This window comes from Crocodylus porosus, unplaced genomic scaffold, assembly GCF_001723895.1.
Source record: "Crocodylus porosus isolate Cpor-Errol unplaced genomic scaffold, CroPor_comp1, whole genome shotgun sequence".
NCBI lineage: Eukaryota > Metazoa > Chordata > Crocodylia > Crocodylidae > Crocodylus > Crocodylus porosus.
Genome location: NW_017728912.1, coordinates 33179448 through 33185946, shown reverse-complemented (window position 1 = coordinate 33185946; position 6499 = coordinate 33179448).

Genomic DNA, 6499 nt, shown 5'->3' with positions numbered 1-6499 from the left:
ATCCTGTCCCTCCTGTATAGCCTATAGCCCTTGACACTCACCGCCCAGTCATGCGATGAGTCCCACCACGTTTCTGTGATCCCCACTATGTCAGGGCTGGTGACAGCTAGGAGGAGGGCGAGTTCCTCCTGCTTCTTCCCCATACTTCGAGCATTCGAGCATTCTGTCCAAGGACAGAGCCTTGAATATGCAGGTATCAGATTTATGCCCAATTAGTTACTGCGTAGGAATGCACTTGTTGCACAGTAATAGTCCCAAATCAGTTTACAAACAGTGTTAATGCACTTTAATGCTTGCACATGTAGATGGCCTATTTCCACTTATTGTGCAATAATTTCCTGTGCCATAAATTTAAGCTGGCATAAATGCATGTGTAGACAAGATCACTACGTGTCACAGTGGTAAGGACAAGACACAAGGCACAAGCTGAAAAATGCATCAGATCATGGGAACTAGGCCTTGACTCCAAATGAAAGGTCCTATGGAGAAATGTTCATTTTCCCAGTTTTACTTTAAGAACCAATTCTTAAACTTCTATGATGACAACTACAGAAAGGATGTGGACAAGTTGGAGAGTCCAGCAGAAGGCAACGAAAATGGTTAGAGGGGCTGGGGCACATGACTTAGGAAAGGCTGAGGGAATTGGGCTTATTTAGTCTGCAGAAAGGAAGACTGAGGGGGAATTTGATAACAACCTTTAACTACCTGAAGGGTGGTTCTAAAGAAGATGGAGCTAGACTGTTCTTAGAGGTGACAGATGACAGAACAAGGAGCAATGGTCCCAAGTTGCAGCAAGGGAAGTTTAGGTTGGATATTACGAAAAACTCTCTCACTAGAAGGGTGGTGAAGCACTGGAATGAGTTACCTAGTGCAGTGTTTCCCAACCTTTTCCAGCCCAAGACACACTACATTAATAAAAATTTCCTGCAGCACACCTGTTAAGGCATTCCCCATCCTCATACCTATTGTAGCTCATTGCCATGGCAAAATTCCATGGCACACCTGTTCACTTCTGACAGCTCACTTTTGTGCTGCGGCACACTGGTTGGGAAACACTGACCTAGAGAGGTGGTGGAATCTCAATCCTTGGAGATTTTTAAGGCCTGGCTCAACAGAGCCCTGGCTGGAATGATCTAGTTGGGGATGGTCCTGGTTTAAGCAGGGGGTTGGACTAGATGGCCTCCTGAGGTCCCCTCCAACCTTAATTTTCTACAATTCTATGATGTTTTACCAGCTGTTTTCAGATTAAACTGAAGTGGAATCTTTTGTTAACCCAAATAATGAGCTGTCACGGATGGCAAAAGTGCTTCAATGACAGTAACTATAAAGGTATCAGTGATGTCCATATATTGAAAGGCACAAAATTTTTTGTTCATTGGCTAATAAACACTTTCAGGGAAGAGGTTTTCAAAATCTCACAGAACTGGCTTAAGTCCTGTCCCATTAACTTAAATTTGTGTCACCGCATTGCATACATGGAACAAAACGCTAACCCTATGTATGGTGATAACAAAAGTCCCAGTGAAGTCAATGGGAACAGTTATCTTGAAATATCTTGAAAATCCACTCACTCAAAAAATACTCCTAAGCAGAGGTGTACTAGCCAGACTTTAATGGCCCTCAAAGAAAAGAAGCTTAATCATATAGCTTGGATTTCTCTCTTAGTTCATCCCTCTGTAGCTAGGCCTTGAAGTTAGCCCAGACCTTTCAAAAGAACAGTAAGAATACAGGATGATCTCCCATCAGTCGCTGAGTAGGACCTTAAATATCTAGCAACAATCAGTGAATACAAAAAGGAAACCTGGGCTTATGGCAATCAGAAAAGGAAAAGGCTCATTAGATCACTGAGCTCTCCCTTTGTGTGGGCAGGATACAGCCCTTCAATAGAGGATATATCAGTTATTACAATATGCTCTCTCTTTGTCAAATGACAGGCCTATTTCCTGACATTTTTTATTCAAGTTAGAGGATATACCAACTATTATAATATGTTCCATCTTTGCCAGAAGACCTCCCTTTTCCCTGGCTTTTCAGATTCAAGCCAGATCTCTGTTGCAATTTTAAAGACAGAAACTAAGCGATGGATAAAATGGAGACAATAACCTGAAAGTGACAAACTTGTTCATCCTTTGTTTGTTAAAGTGGTGACACCAGAACTGGCCATAGTATCTAGTTTAGGTCACACAAATCCTGGATGCAGAGATAACATCAATTCCCTTCTCCCATTTGCTATTCTCCTGTTAATCAATCCAAGGATCAAACCTATTTTCTTTGCTAGAGAAGCGTATTAGGAGCCTGCATGCATCTAATTTCCACTGGGAACACAAAGCACAGCTGGACAGCAAGCCTAGGCACAGAAGTTACACATAAACCAGTTTAAGTGATCAGAATGGAGCTTCTCTTTCTCCTTTTAGGTCTAGGTTTCTTCCCTGACTCATTGTTCTCCTGTTTCTTCTGCCTCTCAATGTTTCTCTCCCCTTTCCCTTGAACACGCTGGTATTTCTCTCCCATCTACCACTTTGCTTCCCTTGGCTTCTACAGCCCAAGTATCTGCATGTATCAGTCGTAACTGTAGTTATCCCCCCTGAAGCAGGCAGGGCTATATCCCCCTGAGGCACTTGTTGCGGGGAGGCAAGATTTCTTAAAGATATTTGAGCAACTATTTCCTGTTGGAGCCACAGAGAGTTGAGCACCTCAGTACCTTTCAGGATCTGGATTACAGGGTTGTCATAAAGGGAGTCTATGACAGAGCAGATCAGTGAATGTAGATCTCCTTGATCTCTGTGCTATACCTGCTGGGGCACACTTCCTCTGGTAGTGCCCTCTATTTGTCTTCTGACCTGGTCCCTGTATCAACCCAGTAATTCTCTCCTCTCTGCTGTGCCTCTTCATTCCTTCTTTCCTTTCCTGTTCCTGCCATTTCTCCTGTATTATGTATCACCTCACCCCCTTCTATACCACATGCACAGTAGCAGGCTAGACTCAGGGGCTGTGCATCATCAGAGCAAAGGTGGAAGCTGTGGCTTGGATGTCTGTAGATGATGCAGGGGTAAAAATGCCTGAGCCATGTCTCCATTGCAATTTCCACTTTGGTGACTAGGGAAGACTGGAAAGCATTTCTGTTTTGTGAAAGATGTTGAGGTTTCACAATCTATTTCCATTCTGATATGAGATAAAACCAAAACCTTCTGAAATACTGTGTGGATAATATGAGGTCTCCTCTGGTGTGTGGACGATGCAAGCTCAAGGCTGTGGTGTGAATCAGGAACAGCAAAGACTTGAGCTATGCGTCAGCTCTTGAAATCTGACTGCTGAGTGTATCTCCTCATTGACTTGAGTTATAACTGGCAATGGTCAGACACCAGCAGCTGCCTAGTAGCTTTGATACAATGTGTTTCTCTTCTCTGCTTTCCTGTCCTTTCCCCTCCCTGTACTAGCTGGTGCATGGTATCTGTCTCCTTCCCAGCCTGATGCTCTACATTTCATCTGGATATGCTACTCTTTCTCCCCTTACCTTCTTTGGAGAGCTGCAGGCCTCCTTCATCCTAAATGCCCCTACTTTTCTTATGACCTATGAGCCACCACTGAGGGTAGGAGGAAGGGAATGGCTGCTGCCTGCTGAGCTGGTGACACAACAGTGTGGTGGCAGACTGGAAATGGCCCAGCACAAGAGATGTGCAGCCTCAGTGGCTGTGGAGTTTCTCTGCATGGCAGTGCCACTGAAGGACTGAAGGTATGCCCTGTGAAATGCTGTACATCTAGTAGGCATGTGTGGTTCTAAACCACATTTTTTCTGCTACAATACACATTTCTGAGAAGCTTCTGTATTTGGTTTCATTCGGGAGTGACAGTTCCTGGCTTCATGTTAAAAATATAAATTGACCAGAAAAGCATGCAGACGTACCCCATGCCAGGTGCTCATAAGCTGGACAGGCCATGTCGGGATTATGATTTTCTTCTTTAAAAACACATACAACTACATTGAAAGAATATGATTAAGGTTGCAAGTCCTTAGAAGTTTAGGAAATGCGAGAATTAAGGTTTTCTGTGTTCTAAATGTTTCATTTACAGATTAGATTAATGTTTAAGCTTTAGGGGAAATGTGGGTGTTAGGAGACCAGAAACAGCACAGAGCTAGCTAGACAGGGACTTCTATAAGTCCAGGCAATTAACTTTGCAGGATGCAGAAATGCAGCATATACTGCACCGAATCAGTTGTATAGAAAATGCAAGGTTCTCCCCCATCAACATTTTCTTGTTGTAAGTCCCTAATCCTAAGACTGCTGGCAAGGGTGCAGTTCAAGATTGTGTATAACATCTAAAGTAACACGCAGGAAATGCAACTCCCCAGGTTATTTTAAGTCTTAGCAACACCATCACCAGCTGCAGACAAAATCCTCAGCACAGATGCTGCTGCTGACAGCTCCATTGTGCACAACAGCAAATGTGGTTTGTTAGCAAAGATAGTGTCTGTCATCTACAAGAGTGGGTCCCTCTGTAAGATAGTCAGAAGAACCAAACTCTGCCTCACACATCCACCAAAGTGTGGGAGAAAGGTTTCCCCCCTCATTCTCTGAGGAGGGGGAGCTGAGCACTCACCCCCTTTTCAGACAGGGTGAGATTCCCCCCAGCAGAGGGAGCAGAGTTGATTCCAGATAGAAAGCAGGGCCTAAGGCTCAGGGTCTGATCTACATAATGTAGTTTTGCTAGCAACCTTGTGTGCAGCTCTCATCCTGAGCTCCCTGCAGGGGAAGAACAGCTTCATTCTGTGGCAGAGTAACATGACTTCCCTGACCAAAAGGAGGCCTGTGTCACTGTCTGGCAACTGGCAGAATTCTGCACATGTAGGCACGTCTGCATAGTCTGCCAGCTGTGACAGCCCCTGGTGCCTTCCCCGGGGTCTGCATCTCTCTGCCGGCACAGCAGGTGAAGGGGAACTGTGTTTATGTTGCAGATACATAAGCGTTCATCTATGCACTCCACCAGCTTCTCAAAGGCAGTGGCTGTCTAGACCAGTGGTCTCCAAACTTTTTTGATCGCACACCCCTAACAGTAAAAAATTTTTGAGCACGCACCCCCAATATATGTATATATAAATATAAATAGAAGTTCTAATATTTTCTTCCCGCACCCCAATGGATTGTCTTGTGCACCCCCTGGGATGCACACACCCCACTTGGGAGACCACTGGTCTAGACAACAGTCCCTTGGCAGGTCCAGGACCCTGGTTTTCCAATTGAGATTGCTTCCTGGCCTCTGAGATGAGAGCCTCATTCCCCAAACATGCACCTCTGTTGCTTAGAGGGACAAACGGTGCTGGAGCCAGCAATCTGGGCACCATCCCAGAAGAGCTACGTGAGGACAATATAGGGAGCGAGTCTGAAGTCAGCGACTTTCTCACCCCACTGTTAGATGCAAAACCTTGTGTGAGGGACCCATGCAACTGATTTGGATAGTGAAAGCTGGTGCTTTAGTGGTGGGTTTTATTGCTGGAGCTTAATTTTCACACCCTCAAAAATCATCCCTCCCGCCAAGTTCTGCCCCAGGAAAGCCTCAAGGAAGGCTGTTTCAGTAGATGTGATACCTTTTATTAGACCAACTAAATAGTTGGAAAAATTGTTCTTTGCAAGCTTTCAAGGAGGCTCTGCTTAGGGCAGGGGTTCCCAACCTTTTTATGCTGTGGACTGGCAAACTGCAGACTGGAAGTGACCATGGACTGACAAACTATAGACCAGCATACTGTGGGCAGGCAGCCAACCCTTTATTATACTCAGTATAAAAAAAGGGTTGGCTTCCGGTTTGCAGTATGCCAGTGACTTCTGGACTTCCAGTCTGGCAGCCAACCCTTCACGGCCTGTGGCCCCAGGGGTTGGGAACCCCTGGCTTAGGGGATGAGGCTGGTGCTGGGGCTGGTTGGAGATGAAGAAGGGCAATGTGTAGGGGGGCATGAAGAAGATGGGGAGAGGGACAGGTGAGAGCTTAGGGGGTGCTGGGCATAGGGTTGCCAACTGTTTGAGTCTATTCCAGGAGGTTTCCAGAACAACAACACGCCAGTGACACACAGCGCGAAGGTGCTGTGCGCTTGTGCATATGTTACAGATTACAGTGTGTGTAGACTTTACGTGGGGCAAGTGAATTCACATGACTATTCCGTTTTAAAAATCCAGTGGACCCCTGCATACCAGTTGGATTCAACATTTCATATTTTGTTTCAATGAATGGCCTGTTATTTATCTCCCCCCTGGGCGACTCTCAGCAGTCTCCTGGAGATTTACATTTGATTCTTGGAGCCCCCAGGGCAATCCTGGAGGGTTGGCACCCCAAGCTGGGCAGGGGCAGGCTTTTCTGAAGCACATGGGGAGCGCAGGCAGTCCCCTGCTGTGATTTTAACTGGTTAAAAACCAGAACGGGAACAGGAGCGTGGGCCAGGGGGGATAAGGAGCGGTGTCAGGAGCAGGCCACGCCGGCGGGGCATCTCCCGAGGCGGCAGAGCCCAGGG